At 46.9% G+C, this 23,198-nt stretch overlaps 1 protein-coding gene across 1 annotated transcript in view; it reads left to right on the forward strand.

The window, feature by feature from the left end:
* Positions 1–66: 66 nt before the first annotated feature.
* Positions 67–23,198, forward strand: part of PTK2B (protein tyrosine kinase 2 beta) — a 148,616-nt gene continuing 125,484 nt past the window's right edge. The window contains 5 exon segments of the mRNA XM_009455073.5: positions 67–961; positions 1,779–1,861; positions 10,992–11,089; positions 11,850–12,009; positions 14,146–14,263. The gene's annotated coding sequence lies outside the window, so the exon portion shown is untranslated.

A 23,198-nucleotide genomic window follows, 5' to 3' on the forward strand; every position in this document is an offset into this window, starting at 1 on the left:
GCTCGGAGGAGCCCCACCCACTTCCGGTGTGCACGGGAAATCTTGGGAGAGCGGGGCGGGCCTTCTGCCCGCAGTTCCCGCCTCCTCAGGTCCGGGCGGGTCCCTGGCCGGGGTAGCACGGAAGGGTCTCCCAGGCGGCGTAGTAGGGCTTCCGTGTTACTGGAAACCTACTTCCGGCTGCAAATGGAAAAAGGAGCCTCTTCCTTAACCAATCCCCGGGAACCTCAGGCCCGCGGATGGGAGAAACCAGAGATGCCAACTTCCTGCTTCCGAAGTAGTGGCTGGGTCTTAAAGCACCGTGAGTGCAATCACCACTTAAGTTTGCAGCGCCTTTTTGAGGACCTATGCCACTCTTGCATTAGTCGTTTACTTATTTTGGCCAGTCTTCTTCTGGCCCGCCGCGGTAAGGAGAAACAAGAGAGGGGTGGCGGCAGAAGAGCTCCGAGAAAACCTGATTCTTGTCCTGTGGTTGAAAAAGTGAACAGGTCATCATGTTTCAAAGTCCATTTACTCATGAGTACAATGGCTGTAATAGCTCTGTTTCCATGAAGTGTGAGGATAAAGTGAAATAAATGTGGAAAGTGCTCATGACAACCACTTGCCCATTAAAACAGTGAAATTGAGGACTTCTGCAAAGTTTAGCTGAGATAACTAGAGTTCATGCTCAATTCTTGCCAGGTACAGTAGGCCTGGATGGTTCCTTCAAATCTTCATTCCTGCTTCAGTTTGATCACTTTACAGCCTCCAGATGCAGAATACTTTTCACACGATGCACTTTCATTCCTTTTCTATTGGGAGACAATTCACATGTGTCATGTTCCTGCATGTCTTGAGAGAGCAGAGGCACTGACTGCCTTTTTCCGACTATCTTTTCAAGGATGTTTCTGCATTGAATAGCCCTGGAAGACAGAATTCTTGTCTCTCCAAAGATCTGGCAGACTTATTCCCAATTATAAGAGATGTGAGTTTCCTAAACTTGGGGCCCCTCTCCTGTAATGCAACCTACTGTGGCCTTCATCACATAGTCTTGCAAGAATTAGGGCTCAGAAACTGGCCCAATGACAATACTGTGACTACTATTACTGCTGTTAGTATTATCCTTTGTCTCTGACCCAGGAGTTTCATCTTTTAGCAGTATTCATGAAATTTTGGCATGCAAACTTGTTAGTGTTGAAACTCAGAAAACAATACCCCAAAATGGCCTCAAAAGCAGAAATTTTTCTCTGCCCTCCTATCTCTCAGTCCCCCAAGGATAGCCATAGAAATTAGAATTCCTTTTCCCCAAGGCAGGTCATAGAAACCAGAACCCCTTTTTCCTAAAGCCAGTCTTGAAACCTTAAAAGATTACTCTTTCTCTCTGCCTTTCTGTGGAATAACTGGCCATAAAGAAATTATCTGACCTACCTTGTTTGACTGTAGGCCATAAGAGCCCGATTCCAGAGAGGGTCCTACCCCATACCTGTTAGGGGTAGCAGGTGTCTGAGTTAACAGCAGTGAATCTGTATGGGTCTGCAGCAACCTCAATTCTTGCCTCCTTAGAAGAAAGAATTAGACTGAGGGGCATGATATGGTTTGGCTGTGTCCCCACCCCAAATCTCATCTTGAATTGTAATCCCCATAATTCCCACGTGTCAAGGGAGAGACCAGGTGGAGGTAATTGAATCACAGGGGTGGTTTTCCCCCCATGCTGTTCTCCTGATAGTGAGTGAGTTCTCACGAGATCTGATGGTTTTATAAGTGTTTGGTAATTCCTCCTGTGTTCATTCTCCTTCCTGCAGCCTTGCAAAGGAGGTGTCTTGCTTCACCTTCACCTTCCACTGTGATTGTAAGTTTTCTGAGGCCTCGCCAGCCATGCGGAACTGTGAGTCAATTAAACCTCTTTCCTTTATAAATTACCCAGTCAGTCTAAGGCAGTTCTTTATAGCAATGTGAAAATGGACTAATACAGGGCATAAGGCAGAAAAAGCAACTGAGGCAAGTTTCAGAGCAAGAGTGGAAGTTTTTTAAAAAGTTTGGGACAGAAAAGAAAGTACACTTGGAAGAGACCCAAGCGGGCAACTTGAGGGACAAGTGTGGCATTTAACCCTGATCCTGGGACTTCATATGCTGGCCCACTTCTGGAGTCTTGCTGCCCTCTCCCTTCATTCTTCCCTCAGTGTGAGCTGCCCGAATGCACAGTGCCCTCCCTATGCTTGGGAGGTGAGCATGCACCATGTGCTTAGGAATTTGTACACATGCCCATCTGAGGCTTTCTTCCCTTTTCCAGTGGAATGCCCCCGGAAGGTCATACTCCACTATTTTGTCTCTTAATGTGCATGCCCAAGCTCACTCAACCAATTTCTGAAATTTTATTGGAAGCTGATTACCAATCTCAGGTGTTTTTCTCTGTTTGGGAAATTGCCTATGCCTGGCACCTGCTTTAATATCAATTAACATCAAGTAACACTTTAGTGACAGCTGTGGACCATCAGGGAATTGTCTCTCTCCCTCTCTCTGGCCCATCTGCCAAATTATCCATTTTAGAAAGGCAGTGTGATAACTGCGAAACCATCACCTGGCATTCTTGCTTGAGGGGATTGGGGAGGGTAGAGTCCTCTCCTGCCCTGCTCATGCCTGTCTAACTACCTGTAACATACCTGGAAGGAAGAAATGCATGTTCGTAGAGGCCAAGAAAAATCTAGACAGACAGGCCTAGGTTCCCCACTCAGTTTATTAACATTAGCTCATACCCTTTTGTTCAATTATATTTCTACACAGCTACTCATACTTTGCTGAACCTAAGCATGAAAATGAGCCATTTCCAGTCTATCTTTAGGTCTTCATTCTGAAGGCTCCCATGTCACATAAAACTATGATCAGGCCAGGCATGGCGGATCGGGCCAGGTGCCAGTGGTGGCTCACACCTGTAACCCCAGCACTTTGGGAGGTCGAAGAAGGCCTTGAGCTCACAAGTTCAAAACCAGCCTGGGCAACATAGCAAAACCCCGTCTCTACAAAAAATACAATGGGCGCGTGTGGTGGTGTGTACCTATAGCCTGAGGCAGGAAAATAGGGTCTGGAGGCAGGGAACATAAGGCCAATTCACACTTCAGCTGCGACAGCAAATATCCTCCCCATAGGGCGTAGGCCAAGTAAATAACTTTGTAACTTTACTTCATCCTCTCCATTTACATAGGGCGTACCCCAAGTAACCAATGGAGTCCTCCAGAGGGTATTTAAACCCCCAAAAGTTCTGTAATGGGGCCTTTGAGCCCCTATGCTCAGGCCGGTTCCCACACTGTGGAGTGTATCATTTTCCATAAAACCCTTCATGCCTTCCCTGCTTAGTTTGTGCGTTTTTTCCAATTCTTTGTTCAAGATGCCAATAACCTGGACACCCTCCACCGTTACTCTGGAGGCTGAGGTGGGAGAATCGCTTGAATCCGGGAGGTGGCAGTGAGTCGAGATTGTGCCAGTGCACTCCAGCCCAGGTGACAGAGCCAGACCCTGTCTCAAAAAAATAAATAAACTTCTATCCCTTTCCTCTTCTTAACCTTTTTGTCAGTGATTTGCAGTGAAACTTCAAGGGGCGAAGGAGACGTTTTCCCTTGGCCCACACATTAGCTTGCAAGTAGGGTAAAATCTCAGACCTTTAAAGTTCTTAACAATTTCCTTCCACACTTTTCCTCAGCATAGTCCTTTCCTCACAATGACAAGGGATGAATACCACTAACTCTAATTGCCTTCAGTGTTTCTTAAATGTGGTTCATGATTCTCCTGCAATTACCTGGGGAGTTTTCTAAAAGCAGTTTCCTGGGCCCACTTTAATCTACTCATCTCTCTTGTGGAAAGTGAGGCCCAGGAATCTTCATTTTCACTTGCATGCTAGGTGATTCTGAGGTGCAAGAAAGTTTGAAAGCAATTATCCTAGATCTATTCACCCAACAAGTTGTTGGGTCTCCAGCTATGGTTGGTTAGTGGTTCAAAAATTAACCTTAGAGGCAATATCCAAAAAAGCCACAAGATGGGGCTAACAACGCTACACTCCAGATAGCCCTCTCCCCTCCCCCCAACGCAGAGACTCTTACGTCGTCTCATTCTCTTTCATTGTGTTCTCTTATCTATGTGTCCCAGTTGTGTTGTGAATCGATATGTGTTGCTGTCTATGTGTTTCATTCTGTTCTTACCTGATCTTCCTTATTTTGTTGGGTCTTTTTTTTTTCTCATATTCTGAATGGGGCCACAAATCGAAAACAAGAAGGAAGAGTAGAAATTGTATCTTTTAAAGTACAATACAAAGGTTAACATTAAACCAATAAGGCTCTTCAATCATTCTGGAAATCCAGAAAGGACTTAGTTCTAGTCCAAGCTCTACCACTACCCAGGGGCAGGACCTGGGGCATATTATTTCACTTCTCTAACTTGCTTTTCCTCCACTATAAAAGAAAAGATGGAACTAATTGCTCCAAGTTCTGACCAACTTAGATGCTCTGAAATTGTTTTATTCTTTGCATATGGTGGGGGGGGGGTGGGTAAGGGTGACTAAGACTTAGCCAGAGACCAGGAAAGAGAAATCTTGGTGACTAGAACCAATCTGTCACCAATTTATATTTCTCCTTTCAATACAAAGGACCTTATTCAGAGGTCCTTATTGATGTTCAAGTCCTATGTATACTAGCTAATCTTCTGCAAGAGCTTACTCAAAAGTTCTCATAATCTCTAATTTCCTGCATCCCACCTCCCAAATGCCCTGCCAAGCACTGCCAGATTTCCAAACCCCTTGCCATCACCATGTAAATTTGTGTAAGGAATAACTTTTTAAATTGTTAAGAAAATAAATTCCCAGGTGCAGAGAGTAAAGGAGGAAATTGCCTTGTTTTTTTTTTTTTTTCTGAAACAGTGAACTAGAAAGTGGCTACTGCAAATAAAGGCAGAGATTGTTAGATTATATAAAAAGGCAAGACTCAACTATATGCTGGCTATAAGGAACTTACTTTAAATGTAAGCATACAGATTGAACTAACAGGATGGAAGAAGATATACCACACTAATGCTAATAAAAAGAAAGCTGGTTTGACTATGTTAATATCAGACAAAGCAGATTTCAGATAACAAAATATTGGGATAAGGACAACAGTTGCTAAATAAAGTCAGCCGCAGGGCTGGCAGCAGCATCTTCAGAAACAGGCATCCTGGCACTGCAGACATAATCGACCTTGTTCATCAGAGTTACCAAGTAAATCTTTGAGGAAATCACTGTAGTCCGATGGACCTTTACTGAGGCCTAAACTACAGAAACAAGGAGGGTGGGAGCTCTCAGTTGATCTGAATAATGTAGGGAGAACTTCTGTGAGAAATAGTGTTTAATCCAAGTAACTAGGGAAACACTGAGGGTGGTAAACTGCCTGCCTCTGGGTCATATTTGACTGCAAACATCTTTTATTTGACCTATACTTTTTTCTGTCTGTATCATTTATGATCTTTTAAGCTACATATAGATAAAATGCAACATAAAATGATTTAAGCCATAAGGGGGTGTATTATCTCACATACCAGGAAATCTGGAGGCAAAAGGCATCCACTGTTGGTTATGTCAGTGACTTTAGATTCATCCTCTCTCTGGTCAGCCTCTGGCTTCCTTTTGGTTGGAAAATGACTGCAGCAACTCCAGCATCTTATCCTAATATGAACCAATGTCCAGAAATGAAATAAGGCCATTTCTCCCTGTATGTCTCATTTTCAGAGCTAAGAAACCTTTCTTAAAACCTTCCAGAATACTCCCTTGCATCTTATTGGCCAGAACTGGATCACATGTTCACTTCTAAATTCATTACTGGCAAGGGGAATAAGACCATCATGATTGATTTGAGCTAATCAGAATTTACCTGAATCATGTGATGAAGGTGATTACCTGAGATACATTAGGGGCTCTGCTATTTATTATAAAAGGGAGAAAATTTTCCATTCGATAGGCAGTGACCTAGGCAATATTATGTCTTCCAATCCATGAACACAGGATGTCTTTTCCATTTCCTTATGCCTTCTATTATTTCTTTCACCAATGTTTTGTAGTTCTCATCATGCAGGACTTTTGCCTCCTTGGTTAAGTTTATTTCCAAGTATCTTATTTTTGCTGTCGTTGTAAATGGAATTGTTTTTTCTTAACTTCCTTTGCAGATAGTTCACTGTCTGCCTTTGCGTTTTGAAAAAAGGAGGATCTGGCTTCATTAAGCTTACTTTTCTGCATGGCAATAGACTTTTGAGCTGAATAGCAGCTGCTCCCTGTAGGAGGGACATTTGTTCTCCCATTTGCCACAGTTCCTATCCAGCCAGCTTCCCTCACGTTCCCTGCTCGGCCCCTGTAGGCATTTTGGCTTTCGACCTCTTGTTTAGATCATCCGCATGAAGTTACACATTGCTGCAATTCATTATAAAGACACTGGAGTGGTACAGGAATAGACAGCCAACTTGGCAACTGGACACAACACAAAGCTGATTTTCCATGTTCCTGAAATTTATATTGAAGCACTCAATTATTTTATTGGAAACATTTTGAATGGGAATATTTCAGAAATATATTTTGTGGTTTTTTTTCTCTAAAGCATGTAGAACGTAATATAAATCATACCTCATGATGCACCAAAACAGACAATAATACTCTACTGTGCTGGCTAATAAAGTAATAGGAGTTAATGAAGTATGCAGGGTTATTTGTCTCTGTCCTGTAAATGGCCACAGATGCTTGTGTTTTGAGGGCTCTTGCACATGCTAGGCATTTTTTTCCTGTCTAGAAGTTCTTCTTGTTCCTAACAATGCATTTGCCTGCAGCAATCTGCTTTCACTTCCTAGTTGATGTTTCCTGCACACGGTGGGCTGGGACCAGATCACCACGCTTGTTAAAATTATGGAATTCGACACTGGCAAGCAAGGTTTGGGCAGTCACTCAATGCTTCAGAGCTTATCCATGGGATGTCGGGGACCAGATGAGCCCACTCACAGATGGGGGTTAGGGGTTCAGAGCCAAGAAGACCAAAGTCATAGAGCTGATTCAGAGTCGGCAGGGCATCAGGGAAGTCTCCTTTTCCAGGCAGCCACTCTTTCTAGGAGCAGCCTGCAGGCCAGCCCTGCAGCGACCTGGGGAGTTATGGAAATCCTGAAGCGTGCCCAATAGCTGCGGAAACCATGTGTCCTCTGTGGCAACCATGTGTCCTCTGTGGCATTGAGGCTTTCTCTGCATGGTTTTGTTTGTTTGTTTTTGAGACAGAGTATTGCTCTATTGCCCAGGCTGGAGTATAGTGGCATGACCGCGGCTCACTGCAACCTCCGCCTCCAGGGTTCAAGCAATTCTTCTGCCTCAGCCTCCGGAGTAGCTGGAATTACAGGTATGCACCATCACGCCCAGCTAATTTTTGTATTTTTAGTAGACATGGGGTTTCACCATGTCGGCCAGGCTGGTCTCAAACTCCTGACCTGAAGTGATCTGCCCACCTTAGCCTCCCAAAGTGCTGGGATTACAGGCGTGAGCCACTGCGCCTGGCCTTGCGTGTTGTTCTTTAATGGAACAATTAAAAATGCTCTTCAGTGTTTTCCATCCTTCCAAAAATTGACCCAAATCAATTTTTCAATGGTTTAACTATGTCTTTATTTTTCCCAAAGAGATTCACATTGGATTATTTCCAGGAGCCCTTTTTTATCCTCTGTGGAAAGATCTTATTTTGTTCATTTTTTTTAACTTTTTCATTATGTGCAGTTTCAAATGCACTCAATATTTTAGAGAGAACAGTATAATTAACCCCCACATACCCATCATTCAGCTTGCATTATTATCAACTTTGCTATTTTCGTTTTATCTCTCCCCTCTACAGATTTTTTTTTTGATGGGGGAGGTGGAATATTTTAAAGCAACCTTTTTTTTTTTTTTCAGGAACCCGTTTTAAAAAGTTACAACAGGGTGGGGCATGGTGGCTCATGCCTGTAATCCCAGCACTTTGGGAGGCCAAGGCAGGAGGATCACGAGGTCAGGAGATCGAGACTGTCCGGGCTAACATGGTGAAACCCCGTCTCTACTAAAAATACAAAAAAAATTAGCCGGGCCCAGTGGCGGGCGCCTGTAGTCCCAGCTACTTGGGAGGCTGAGACAGGAGAATGGCATGAACCTGGGAGGTGGAGCTTGCAGTAAGCCAAGATTGCACCACTGCCCTCTAGCTTGGGTGACAGAGCAAGACTCTGTCTCAAAAAAAAAAAAAAAAAAAAAAAAAAAAAAAAAAAAATTACAACAGGACATAATATCCATTAATGGTCAGTTATGAGCTATAGCAATAGCAAGGAAATGCACATGTACTTCTAGTTTTTCTAACATCCCATAAGGTAAATTAATCCCATTTTATACATGAGAAAATTGAGGTTCTGCCTTAACTTATATCTATCTAAAAGAAAATAGGATAAATGGTGGTGTATTAGCTAGGATGCTCTGAAGAAAAGAAAAACGCTGCATATTTCTCTGTACTCTTCTGTACCACCCAACAGTCACGTCTGATGCTGGATGTGCAGGAGTTTCTTCCCACCAACAACTGATTGCCAGTGAACACCAGCTGGTGAGACAGCCGGGTGGGAAGGGTCCCCAGAGAAACTCTAGCCAGCCTGTATACTGGGAGGAGTGCGCATTGGGGTGGAGCCACAGGAGTTCCTGCTGTTTGCAGTGGGGAGGAGCCTGGCCCCTCCTTTTCCTGGGTGGTACCTGCGATTCAAACAGTGAGGTAGGAAGCACATAGGGACTCTGGCTTTGTGAAGGGTCCCTGTTGCCATTTTTTTCCCTCTTCACCCAATAAAACCCTGCCTTACTCACCCTTCAAATTGTCTGTGAGCCTAATCTTTCATGGCCATGAGACAAGGACCCCGTCTTTAGCTAAACTAAGGAAAAGTCCCACAACACTGAGCGTCCCATAATTCAGCTCAATTCAGACACTATCTACCTGGAGATAGCATCAGATCCCACAGGCTAAGGGCTCAGTCCCACAGGACTGCCCCAACTCCCCACCCTGCCACCCCGCTCCAGCTTCAGATGCCAGTAGCAAGTCCCGGGTTGTGGCCTGTGCTTCCGACTGACTGGCTATACATCGGGGTTCCCATGACCCCTCCTTAGGTTTGATTAATCTGCTAGAGTGGCTCACAAAGCTCAGAGAAACACTTTTCTTTCTTTTGTCCTTTATTTAAAAAGATATTTTGAAAGATACAGGTGAGCAGCCAAAGGGAAGAGATGCACAGGGTGAGGTCTGTGGGAAGGGGCATGGAGCTTCATGCCTTCCCTTAAAGTGCCACCCTTTGAGAACCTCTGCAACTTCAGCTCTGAACCATGTTCTTTTGGGTTTTTAGAAAGGCTTCTTTATGTAGGCATGACTGATTACAGTATTGGCCATGGGTGATCAACTCAACCTTCAGCCCCTTTCCTTCCCCAAGTTTTAGGGATAGCGCTGAAAGTTCAGCCTTCTCATCATACCTCAGTTTTTCTGATGACCAGCCCTCATCCTGAAGCTATCTAAGGGATCTAAGATACCTAAGCCACCAGGCATCTCATTGGCATACAAAAGGCTTTTTTTTTTTTTTTTTTTTTTTTTTTTTTTTTTTTGAGACAGGGTGTTGCTCTGTTGCCCAAGCTAAATTCATCCAGTGGTGCAATCATAGCTCATTGCATCCTCAGTCTCCTGGGCTCAAGCAATCCTCGTGCGTCAGCCTCCCAAGCAGCTAAAACTACAGGTGCATACCACCATGCCCAGCTAATTTTTGTATTTTTTTGTACAGATGAAGTCTTGCCACGTTGGCCAGGCTGGCCTCGAACTCCTGGCCTCAAGCAATCCTCCCACCTCAGCCTCCCAAAGTGTTTGGATTATAGGCATGAGCCACCATGCCTGGCCTCAAAAAAACATTCTTAACACTCCAGAAATTCCAAGGGTTTTAGAAGTTGTGTGCACGGTCAGAGACCAAATATATATTTCTTATTATGTCATAGTATCACCGATGCAGTTCAGGCTATGGTAACAGAAAGGCCAAAATGAAGTAACCCAAGCAACTTAAATTTCTTTCTCATGTAAAAGTTAAACTAGGTTCAGACTATGTCCAGGGTAAGCATGGTGGCTGGACGGCATTAGGTACCCGGATTCTTAACATCATAGACCGGATGGCTGCTCCAGGTTTCATTGTCAGGTGGAGGTGGAAAAGATAAAGTGGAAAATATTGGAGGATGTGCTCATTCCCTTGAGGGGCATGATGGAGTTGCGTGCATAGCTTCTACTCTTCAACCATTGCGGAGAACTTAATCACATGGTCGCACCTGGTCACACATGCAAGGGAGACTGGGAAATGTAGCCTTCATTTTGGGCAGGCTGTGACCATCTGAAAGTCAGGGATTCCATTATTAAGGAAAGAAAAGAGAAAGTTCTTTTTAGGTTGAGGGCATGATTTTGAGTTCTATTCAAGCCATACTCAACTTATTTTGGCCTCAACTGTGGCCCACTTCATAAACATAGTGATGTCTGGTTAAATTAGAGGTAGACATCCCTTGGTGATGAAGTACTTTTTTTAGTACTTGTACCCATAAGTTTTTCTTTGTCCCTTTTTTTTTTTTAAATGGACTATCACTCTGTCGCCCCGGCTGGAGTGCAGTGGCATGATTATAGCTCACTGTAACCTCTGCCTCCCAGGTTCAAGCGATTCTCCTGCCTCAGCCCCACCAAGGAGCTGGGACTACAGGCATACACCACTATGCCCAGCTAGTTTTTGTATTTATCCATTTTTTTTTAGAATACTTATAACCATACTGTTCTTTTAAAATAAAATTTATTCTACATAATAGTAAATTTACATGATGTAATTTAAATTCCATCATTTACAATGGAGAGATGCCAGTTACATAATGTCGCAGCCCTGCCAATGATGGGTTTTGCTCTTTACCACCTGGGAGCCTGTGAATAATTTATTTACCTTATCCAAGCTTCCTTTTCCTTTCCGCAAACCAGGAATAGGACTAGCAACTTCATAGACGGTTGTGAAGACAAGCTAGACGGCAGATGAAAGTTCTTGGCACAGAGTGAACACTTGATAAATTATATGGCAGGTATGTATGTACTGTCTCCCCATAAAGCTTACTTTAATTGCTATCATTTCTAAAAATTATAGCTATAGAATTTTTCATAGCATTTGTACACCTATCACTTAATTTGGGCTTCACAATACCCTGGGAAACAGGTAGAACAGATAATACTTATTTTTCTACTTTTCTAGATTAGGAAATAAAAGCTCAGAAAGATGGATTCGCATGTCCAAAGTCACAACCTCTTCCCTCTTGACTGGATCCTTCCTATGAGCATTGAAACCTGCTCTACTGGCTATCATCCTAAATGACAAATCAGTCCTCTTTCAACCCACGACCCCCTCCAATATCCCCTGGTCTCAATTGCCCTTGGCAGTCAAGCTTTCCAGGACTCATCAGCGGGTGCCGCCTCTGTGTCTTCACTTTCAGTTTACTTATCAGCCCACCCCACTTGACCTTTGGCTCTTCATTCATTTGCTCCTGGTAAGAGCTTCACTTGAAGTCCTCTGCTGTCTCTGACTCTTGCCTTAGACAAATTTATCCATTCTTGTGGTTTCAAATGCCATCCCAAAAGTTAACCACCAGCTCAACCACCTTTGTGATCTCCAGTTAGTGAAAAGATAAGAGAACCTGAACCAGATGGTCAATAGGACAGGAAAGAAAACGAGGAATAGGAAAAAAGTTTGTGGGACTCCCAGGACTTAGAGATTGGAGATTACATGGCTGCAGGGTAAGGAGGGAGAGGGAGAGTCAAAGGTGACTTCTCTTTTGTTGACATTCACAGGGAGGGCTGGAACGGGACTTGTTTGAAGAGCAATATGAGCCAGGGTTATAGACCTGAGTTTGGGGTAAGAGTGGAACATCCAAATGGAAGAGTCCAGCAGCTGAAAGGACATTTGTTCAAAGGCTTTTTTCATTACAGTTTTCTCCTTCTTCTGATCCAGGTACGCATCCCCCCAACACCCCCACAATTAGGGCCTCCCACATGGCACTTGGTCAGCTTGAGATACAGAAGTAGAAGGGAAATATTTTTCTTTTCTAACTGGGGTAGATCATTATTGCAACCTATGCCATATGGACAGCATCACCATGGATAGTGTCTTTTAGGGATTTCCATGGAATTTGAGGGCTCCTGAGGCATTTCTGATGGGTTTTTTTTTAAAGGCAATAACAGGCAGAAATGCATGACCTTGTCACCTGAGTTGCTTGTACATGACACTGGACAGAACCTAGGGAGACCTGATGGCGGAGTTGGCCACCCCAGAGAGTTTCTCAATGTCTTTTTCATTTAAAAAGCTATGGGTTTATGATTCTGTGAGGTAGATTTGGGAGATTCTTTTTTTAAAGTGCTGAAGAATTCAACAACCTCTGAAAACTCACCTTTCCCAGAATTGGTCCCAGCAAGATAAGATTGTAGTTCATTTATGTGGCCACACAGGGGCAGCACACACAAACTCACCTTTTCTTAAACAGGTCTTGATTGTCTTTGCTTTTAGTTCCCACTGCCACCTCCTAGTACAGACTCTCAACAACTCACCCAGGTATCTAACTTTCGTGCCACTCAGCCTTCATCACTTCATTTCCAAGCGCAAGAATACAGAGGGGACACCCACTGCCAGATGCCCTCTGACCATGTCCTTGCCATGTAGTCAATTACCTGCCTCCTCATCCCCACACCTTCCCTGCTAACTTCAGTGTACCTCTGTCTGACTTGCCTCTCCCATCCCTGGCCAAGTTCTCCCACCTGACCACCTTCTGACCTGCTGACCGCTGTGTAGTCACCAAGATTACCTCCAAAACGCTGAGTGCTGGGAACGTGACAAATCTGTGAATAGCACAAATGGGAAGGGGTGGGGGGCTCCAGCTGTCAAGGCTGGCAGTGCCCATCAATGGGTTGTGAGCCCTATGCTGGGCAGGTGGGCCCTAGCTGCAGAGAGTCTGATCTTCATCGGACCCAGAGTGGCATCCAGCCAATAGCTATGGGTAGTCCACTAATTATACTTTGAGAAACATTGACTTCCTAGCTTTGTTAACTTATCTAAGTCTCCAGTTTCTTTTCAGAAATGGGAAGGAGTCAGTGCAATCTTGGAAACTGAGTGCTTCCTCAGCACAACTCCAGGGGGCGCCATTCTCAGAAAGTACATTGTGAATAGCATCCTCTAGAATTGTGCAACAGGGTAGCTCTGGGAATCAGATTCCAATCCTGCACAGGACACAGAATAAAGAAGCTTGCCACAGGGGCTCTGGAGAGGACATTGTAGGATGAGGATGATGCTGAGTACACTCCACCTTTTTCACTTTATGCCAAGTCCAGGTCACTTCCTCCTCCTACTCAGGAGCAAGTCTGGAGTTTTCCTAGGGATAGGGAAGAAGTGTTGCTAAGTGCCCTTGAGTGCCTGCTCACATATCACCGGCCTGAGGAAAGAGGGGACCAGCCTCTGGGCGGGGCCCCTGGAAGGGGCTGTCCAGCATCTCTAACTATTCTTGTGCTGTCCTCAGACCCTACTTAGTCACAGCTCAGGGACCTGGTCTTCTGTGTTCAGGGACCTGGACCGGTTCTCCCAAAATCCCTGGTGGTATTTATGATTTTTCATGCCTGCAAAGGGACTGGGGCCACTTTAGGACATGGAGAGATTAGGACACAAGTGCTCAGTACCATGTAGATAACATCTCCCACTGCGGGGGGTCTTGGGAGAACCAGCCCGAGAAGTTGGTTTCCTCCGCCCGCCCTGCGCCCCCACCCCCCTCACACACACCTTTTGGCCTCCAAAAGGCTGCAGGTGGAGTGGACAGAGGATGGAGGGGTGTTAGGAATTGGGGAGTTAACTGCTCACAAGGGGCATATAACATCCGAGGATCCCATTTGCGGCCGGGGGAATGGCAGAGATCGCCCCCCAGGTCTGCCCGGCGCTCAGGGAATTGGTGGCAGCGTCTATTTCAGAGTTTATGGTAAGAGGCTGGAGCCGGCACACACAGACAACACACCCCACCCTTTAAGGAAGTGGGGAGGAGAGCAGCAGGGGTGTGGTTAACAACTCAGAGGAGGAGGGAGAATCTAACCTGTCAGCCCTTTTACTCAGCCACAGCCTCCGGAGCCTTTGCACACCTACCTGCCCGGCCGACTTACCTGTACTTGCCGCCGTCCCGGCTCACCTGGCGGGGCCCGAGGAGTAGTCGCTGGAGTCCGCGCCTCCCTGGGTGAGTCCCTCCCGCGAGCCAGGGCTGAGCGCTGCGCCCGGCAGAAGTTGGAGGCTTGACCGGGTGGCAGGGGTTGGGGACGACAATTCCGGGATCCTGGGCACCTGAGCTGGGAGTTCCCGGAGAAACGGCCAGACCCAGGAAATCGGAGCCGTGGGTGCTGTGCACACGCCCGGAGCTCGCCAGCCTTCCGCGGGGAAGAGGGGTTCTATTTTTGGAGTAAATTTGACACTATAGGGTGTTTCTCCCTCTTTGTCCTCTCAACATATTCAGACAGGGGAGGCTGGGGGAGGCTAGGGGTGACGGTGTGAAGGCACAGCCAGGCTGCTGCCTCTAAAGCTCAGGTTAGGGAGCCACGGGGTTTCAGCTCCTGCCCCCACTGCCCGCTCCCTCCCGGGCCCTTCCGCAGCCCCAGGGATTATAGTCTCACCCCCAGCCCACCCTGACTCTCCTGCAGCCACTCCTTGCACCTGAGAGGTCATCTTCTGAATCAAGCCCTGGCTGGAGGAAAGCAGGGGTGTTCTGGGGCACAGGGGAGCTCGTGTGTGTGTGTGTGTGTGTGTGTGTGTGTGTAGTTAACACTGGCCACTCTGGTATCTTGAGAAGCCGCCTCCTGAGTGCCACTCAAGGGTTAAGTTCAGAGCTGCCTCTGCCTGCTGTCAGGCTGCGCGTGGGCACCGCTTTGGGTGGGTGAGCGTAGAGCGGCATATGGGTGATGTTCTGCAAGCCCTGCCACCTGCCCTAAGCCTCGACCACATGACACTGGCATCTCCCTATACCCCAAACTGGGAGCAAAATCCACGTCTGCTCATTTAAGGAGCCAGCAGAAGGACAAGAGCAGAAAGTTGTGCCTAGAGGTGGCTTTAGCCAGGAGGAACTCGGAAGCTGCGCTGTGGCTGGGTCTGAGCCCACTGGGGCAGTGCACGTGCCGTGACGTGGTGGTGGGTGCTGGGAGGCCCCTCTACGTGGGATGCTCTCTGTTCACCCCAAGTGCTGTTGCTGAAGGCCCTGTCTTTCCCAACCACTCTGGGGGAGGGGGAGGAGGACACTGATGAAAAAGTGACTAAAGACAGAAGGGAGGAAGGAAGTAGTCACACTGGAGAGCCCCAGCATTGGTGGGACAGTCTGCAGTCATTCATTCAGGAGGCACTCACTGGCTTCCCACCTGCGGCCAGGTGCAAGGTGTGGGGACAAGGTGAGTGTGGCATGGCCTCTGCTCACCAGGGCAGTGTGGGATACGGGGTGGTTGAGGGAGGGCTGCCAGGGGAAGGTGCAGGGTACTATCCAACCCTGCACTAGAGGGCTGTTGGGGGAGCCAGTCAGCAATGGCCAGGAGGGCGTCCTGGCAGAAGTGACTCCAAATTGAGAGCTGAAGGATGACTAGAAATTAGCACAAGAGAAGAGGGGAAAGAACAGCAAGTGCAGAGACTGGAGGCTAAAAGCAGCAGGAGGCTGGAAGCAGCGGGCGGCATCCAGGAAAATGAAAGTAGCTGGGCTTGTTGGGAACCTAGAGCGTGCAGGGGCGAGGGGAAGCTGCAGGGGTGAGTGGAGACTGCTCTAGAAGGCTTTGGAAGGCCTGCCAGGCTGCCATGGCAACTTCTGTTGGAGCAACACTTGGGACCTGGAGCCAGGCAGGAGACTTCCCAGCAGGAAGAGATTGCCAGATTTAGCCAATAAAAGCACGGGACACTCAGATTTGAATTTCAGATAAGCACTCGATGGTTTTTTTTTTCACTACAAACATGTCTCATGAACTACATGGAACATACTTATACTCAAACATTATTCACTGTTTCTCTGAAATTCACATTTAACTGAGTGTCCTGTATTTATCTGGCAACCCTACTCTAGGAGAAGCTGAGGTTGGCGCAATGCTGTGAAGTAAAGGCTGGAAACTGCCCAGGCACTCTGAGAACAGTCTCAGGTCTATCTTGTAACCATTCCTCCTGGATTTTATTATGAGCTCATTTAAAAAACAAAAAATCAATTCCTTGGTCAGTTTATTCATCTATACAGGTGAAGGAGTATGGTACCTCAGAAAAAAACGACATTAAATCCAGACAGATCTGGGTTCAAATCCATGTAGACCGGTGAGCTTCTCTGACCCTCAGAATCCTCTTTTCTGAAATGAGGGCAGGAGTATCTGTTTGTGCAGGTGGTTGGGAGGATCCCTGATAATGTATGTAAATTGCGTAGTGAGTACTAAAGGAAACACGGTACATATTGAATTTTGCAACACCTTCACAGGGTTGAGCAAAGCAACAGCCACAGAGTGCTTGGGTTCATTTACTTCCACAAGTGAGCACTTGGAGGTCTCAGGTGAAATACATAGTAGGGTTCATGCTTCCAGTGAGAACTCGTGGGGTTAGCCCTTGGGTTGGGGACAGAGTCTGCATTATGTTTTTAGCTTTGCTACTCCCTTCCCATATGACCTGCTTCAAGGGGTGGAGATACAACACTCTTCTTGAGGGATGGTGGGTGGGCAGAGAGTGACTCAAAGTAGAATTAACTGAAGGGAAATGTGAATGAATTAAAGTAGAGAATCCAGATAAAATATTCAGCACAGACAAATGCGCCATGAAATTTGGCTGTCATGATTCCCAGTTTTAGGATGAGTTCCTTATTAGAAAAGTAGCGCTAAGAGATAGAGGAAGTGAAGGTGCCTTGTGAACTGGATTTTGACTTTAATGGGAGCATTCGTAACAACAAATTAGGGTCCTCCTAAAAGGGAACCTAGAGGAAGTTAAGAATTCGTTAAGAGAAAGAGGAAATGGAAAGTGTGTTTCCCTTGTGGGAACGGCTAGGTTAAAAATGGTCCTTCTTTCCAGTGGCTAAATCTCCCCATCCCCCTGTGATAAACATTTTGTCCCCAGGCCCTTGGATTGTTTGCCCAGGTGGTGTTGAGAGAGACCCTATGGCGTGAGATGGATAGAGGTGTTCCACTGATGAAACGTTCAAATGAGCCTGCACTTGGACATGTGTCTTGAATATTTGCAAGATCAGGGTTATGATAAGTCCTGCATAAAAAGACACGTGTCATTCCCTGAGGATGGCTGTAGAGCCCATGCACATTCTCAGGGAAACAGCATTCCACATTGAGTGAACCTTGATGTGAGGGCAGTTTGGGGACCAAGGAGGTCGTTCAGAAGGCATAGCCCTTCTCATAACTCTAGCCAGGATGGACCTAATTCATTCTAGACTAGGCAGTGTCCAACTTAGAGAAGATCTTCAATGAAGGAGCCCTTGTGTGCAACCTTTTTTTTTTTTTTTTCTTTTGAGATGGAGTCTCACTCTGTTGCCCAGGCTGGAGTGCAGTGGCGCGATCTCAGCTCACTGCAACCTCTGCCTCCTGGGTTCAAGTGATTCTCCTGCCTCAGCCTCCCGAGTAGCTAGGACTACAGGCACGCACCACCACGTCCAGCTAATTTTTGTATTTTTAGTAGAGACGGGGTTTCACCATGTTGGCCAGGAGGATCTCAATTTCTTGACCTCATGATCTGCCTGCCTCAGCCTCCCAAAGTGCTGGGATTACAGGTGTGAGCCACCGCGTCTGGCTGTATTCAATCTTTCTAGCATCATGCATCCTTCAGAGACACAAACTCCCACCTGTATCAGCCTGAGTCTTCCCATTGCAGATCCGGCCATGTTTCATCGTGCAGAGGACCCTGGAGAAAGTCCAAGTCCCTTGGCACTTAGCTCTCCATAGTGACGACAGTAGCTCCATGTGCCCCAAATACTGCTAGGACAAAGGAAACTGATGGTGAGGCTAGGGAGGGGAGGGAGGCTACCCTGGGGCTACCCTGCATGGTAGGTCACTCAGTCTCTAGTTTCCCCTGCCTGGGACCCATATGTCTCAGGACCATGTGACCCTGGCCTCCCAGGTAAATGGCCACATTGGGGGTTGGAGTAGAGGTGCAGAGCTGCGACATGCCCGGGGCTGAGAGTGTGGTGATGAAGATAAGTTTTGCTGGCTTGAGGATGAAGAGTTTCCTTGTAGAGTACGGGTCAGTTCCAGGGTTAAGGTGAAAGAGCAGGGATAATGGTGACTCTGCAACACTGATATGCCTTATCTGTCCAAGCAGTCGGATGGTCAAGAGCTCAGGCTCAGTCAGTCTGCCTGAGTTCCAGCCCAGGTTTGGTACCCCCTGAGTGACGTTAGGTAGGTGAGTTAGCCCTAGCTTCCTATTTGCAAGATGGAGACAATAACAGGGCTTTGGGTGAGGGTGGCATGAGATAGTGTACATTAGAGAGATATTCAAAATACAGCTACTAAAACCTGAGTACAGATCAAACAGAACAGACACCACCATTACTCTGAGCAGCGTCAGAGAGGCCCCCTTCCATGCCAGGCTCACCTCGTCAGTGCATCTTGTGGAGTCTGGGGGTGGAAGAAACAGGCCTTTGGAGGGCTGTAGCGTGGACATATCCAACGAGGATGGACTGTTTCGATATTTCAACAACCCAGATGCACCCGCTTAATAATAGCATTTTATGCACCCACTTAATAATAATAGCGTCGAAGTACAATAAAACATTCAGTCCCATAATTAGGCAGATGATATGCATCCAATAAGTATGAGCTCTCCGGTATCTTTACACGTATGGCCATATCTGAGCTGGCGGGGCAGCACCATTTATTTTTCCAGAGGTTATAGGTCCTCTTCTGCGAGGCATCAGGCAGCTTCCCCTGAGCACTCTCTCACAAGCATACATCAGGTATTCAATGATGTTTGTTTCTGCCTAATCCCACTCTCAGTACACTGTGTTTTGGGAACAGCCAGCCCTCATTAACTCTTTAGACAGCGAAGAGACTGTCTACGAATGCCCAGCCGGCACTGAAGTCTAGATGGTCATTTAAAGCGTTCAGAGAGCTGACAGGTAGGAGAAAATGGTGGCTTCACTTTCTGGGCCTCCTAACTCTGTGTACAAAGCTGCGAGCTGTGCAAGGGGGCGGCAGAGAGGGAGGGGATAGCTTTTTGAGTCACTCTGCTATTTCTCAAGGGATAATTATTACTCATGGTGACAGTTTATTAAGAAGAGCAGACTTGAGGCTGCATGTTCCGACACACTTTTCACCCAGATGCAGCGGGCAGGTTGGTGTGAATGCAGAGTTTAATTTTCAGGAGACCCTCCAGGTAGGCCACAGGGGGCCTGCAGGGGTGGACGCTGCTCTGAGTTTCGTGGTCTTCGTGGCCTCTTACCTTTTCCCAGCACTAAGGTGGTTGCTGCTTTTATGAGGCAGCCAGTTAGTGTGACTAAAACCAAGATCAGCAATGGCCAATACCTGCGGGAGGCAAGCCTTCCCGTTTCCTAGCTTGGCTATGTTCGCTAACATCTTCCCCCTCTCCAGTTCTCTCTCTTCCTTTTATGTTCTGAAATCCACCCACACAGAATCTGGTAAGATCACTCACTAGAGACAGGGGGGCTCAAAGAATCCACCTCGCCCAGGGTTTAGAGCTCGGTACCAGGTTTAATTCGCATCTCCTGCATTTGTCTTCCTTTAAATTGGACCAATTCTCCCAATAATTGTGGGGGCAGACCCCCTTTTAATGCCCTTTCTTTCTTGAGGGCCTTGCACCTGATTCTGTGAGAACCTGCCCCCCACAAGCCATAGCAGTCCCACTGGTGCATATGGGGGTGATTGATGGGGAGGGGTGTACTGGGAATTCTGACCTGAGTTTGGGTTTTGCCCTTCTGGGGGTTCCCTTCTCACCTTTCTCACCTGGGACGGAATGGCCCCTGTGGTGGTTCTGACCACTTGGAGCACCATCATTTTCTGGTTTCTTTTTTTCATTTCTTTTTTTGAGACAAAGTCTCACTTGGGTGCAGGGGCATGAGCCAAGACTACAGGCACATGCCACCACACCTGGCTTATTTTCTTTCTACAACCTCTACCTCCTGGGTTCAAGAGATTCTCCTGCCTCAGCTTCCTGAGTAGCTGAGATTACAGGCACCCACCACCATCCCTGGCTAATTCTTTTATTTTTAGTAGAAACGGGGTTTCACCATATTAGCCAGGCTGGTCTCAAACTCCTGACCTCAGGTGATCCACTCCCCTCAGCCTCCCAAAGTGCTGGGATTACTGGTGTGAGCCACCACACCCTAAATTAATGTACTGATTTAGGGTTTCTGATTTCTAAATTAATGTACTATGTCCATCCCACTGCTCTGGGAACCTCAAGTGCTTTTCTATGTTCTCCGGCAGTATTTGGAGTCAAAACCCAACCCCTCTCACCCAGCTCCATGTACCCAGTCCCCGCCCCCAGGTCCCACCCCAGGTAGGTTATGAGAGATCTGATGCTGCTGCACTTTGCACCTCTGCAGAGGCTCTTGGCAACATCCGGTCACATCCCCTCCGCTATTTAGGCAGATGTTTGGTGCTGGCAGACAGCGGTGCCAACCAAGAGAGCTGCAAGTGGCTCACTGCAAGTTTGAATCCCAGCCCCTAGCTCATTACAGGCAGAAACTCAGGCAGTTTTTCAGCCCGGGCAAGAGGAAAGAGAGTCAGAGGGCAGGAGGCCTGAGCTTTGGTGTAGATTCTCTCACCTGTTAACTGGGGTACATTGGCTAAATCTCTTTCCTCTTCAAGCCTTCCTTTTCTCATTTGAAGATGAAGAATTGGTACTGCCTCCCTAATAGGGTAATGGAGAGAAATACTTGACTGTGTGAAAATCCCCCATAAAACATCACAGGCATTGTCCCAGGAAAAGTGATGAATTTGGGATCAGAACGTGGTGAGTTTGACTCTCGACTCTGTCATACTCTGCCTGTCTGACATCGCCAAGTGATAGAACCTCTCTGAGCCTTACTTTGCTAATTTGTAATTTGTTCTAGGCACTTGTTGAATGTTTCTCCCCATCACCCCCTTTACTCTCAGGGTATAGTTTTTCTTCCCCCAATTTTTTTTTTATCTCATTTCGAGACAGAATCTCACTCTGTTGCTCAGGCTGGAGTACAGTGGTGCGATCACACCTCACTGCAACCTTGACCTCTCAGGCTCAAGCAATCCTCCGGCCTCAGCCTCCTGAGTAGCTGGGGCCACAGGCACATGCCACCACACCCGGCTAATTTTTAAAATTTTTGTAGAGACGATGTCTTGCTATGTTGGCCAGGCTGGTGTTGAACACCTGGACTCAAGCAATTCTGCTTCGGCCTCCCAGAGTGTTGGGATCACAGGCATGAACCACCACTTCTTACCCCTAATTTGAGGAATTATATCTGTCCTCACAAAGTTTATAGTATGGTAGGGGAGGCAATACATGAAGATAAAGAACTGTAAGATATTTATTTAACTCTAAGTTACTTAAAGATAAATAATGTGCCATAAAAGAGGCACGAAGTGCTATGAGATTGCAGGGCAGAGATTCCTTCTGTCTATGGACTCTGGGAATGCTTCCTGGAGGAGACGGCATTTGGCAAAGCTCTGAAAGGATAGACAGGATACACTGTGGAAACTTGAGATGGTGGCTGTAGTCAAAGAAGAGTATAAATAACAGCAGAGAGATGGAGAGGTGTGGTTTGAGTGACTCATTTTGGGTGGAACCAAGAGTGGCAAAAGGCAATCAGAGTTGGGGGTGGAACGGAAGATAAGGCTTGGACAGGGAGGCCAATGTGTTTGGGAGTTATCCTGGAAGTCCCAGACAGCCATGGGGCTTTATTCTGAAGGCAGTAGGAGCTGTTGACCATGCTGACTTCGGTGGAGGTGCGAGGGTCAGATTCTGGTGTGTAGAGTGGATGAGAGTGAAGAGAGCTTGAATTCGCAAGGGAGCAGATAAGAGAGTGTTGTAATATTTCAGGCCTCACACATCTGAATAAATTGCGTAACTCGGATACTTTGTGGTCCTGTGGAGCATGCAGGCATCCCCCGGAGGCTTCTACTTTCTCTGAGCTGAAATTGGTTCTTTGATGAATTTGAGAGATATAGAACTTATGAGAACATCCATGAGAAACCCACCATTCCTCTTCACCTCTGTCTTCCATATTCTTGATTCCCAGCCTGGCCGCTTCCCCCTGGGCCTCCCCTCTGCTAGGAGTGTGTTAAATGCCAAGCCTGTCTCAACCTCTATCTGGCAGCACCTTGAAGTATCAAGTCAGGAATATGCACTTAGATCCACAGGCCCCTTCTCCATCATGTCTCCGGTGACCATCCAGATGTGATGATTCCCAGGACCCTCCCTCCCTCCCTTAGCCCTCACTTCTAAGAGTCTGTAAGATATTCCCACTTGAGGAGCTTGTCTTCTTCAATGCTGTATCTCAGAAATTAAACTCCTCCTTTTCTCACGCCAAACCATCTCTCCTCCTGGCTTCTCTCCTCTTCATGGGGTTGTTCATCTCCCACACACTCAGGTCAGAAACCTTGCTATCGCCTCCCCTCTTTCCACGCCCCCACTTTTTTCTGCTCATATCTTGCCCATCACTCAATCCTGCAGATTCTTTCTTCATGCCTTTCATTCCTTCCTTCCCGTTTCTATGGCCCCTACTCTAACCCAAATCATATTACCTAATATTGCTTCATATTTTTACCCAAGAGCTTCGTCCTATCTCTGGTTCCCTTGGAAGCTCCCCAATGCCCGCAGGCAAATCCAGCCCCCTTAAATTTACCATTCAGTGCCTCCCATAATCCAACCTTGATCTGCTCTTCTAACTAAACTTTCCCCATACCCAAATGAAGCCCCAGGCAGCCTGGTGTGCTCCCCAGTCTCTGGCAAGCCTCTGCTCAAGTCCTGTGTCCTGTTTGGAATGCCAGCCCCATGCACTTCACCAGTCCTACTTACTCCTTTAAGGCTCAGTAGGTGACCCACCCTTTTGGAGGACATCTGAGCTCCCCATGGCAGCTTCTGGGCTTCTTTGCATCCTGGGATCTCCCAGAATCTATTTTTCAACCTGATGCTACATTCCTCCACAGCAGGGAGATGCCTTTTATTTTGTTCTTCTT

The sequence above is a fragment of the Pan troglodytes genome, chromosome 7 (genome assembly GCF_028858775.2).
Source record: "Pan troglodytes isolate AG18354 chromosome 7, NHGRI_mPanTro3-v2.0_pri, whole genome shotgun sequence".
Lineage (NCBI taxonomy): Eukaryota > Metazoa > Chordata > Mammalia > Primates > Hominidae > Pan > Pan troglodytes.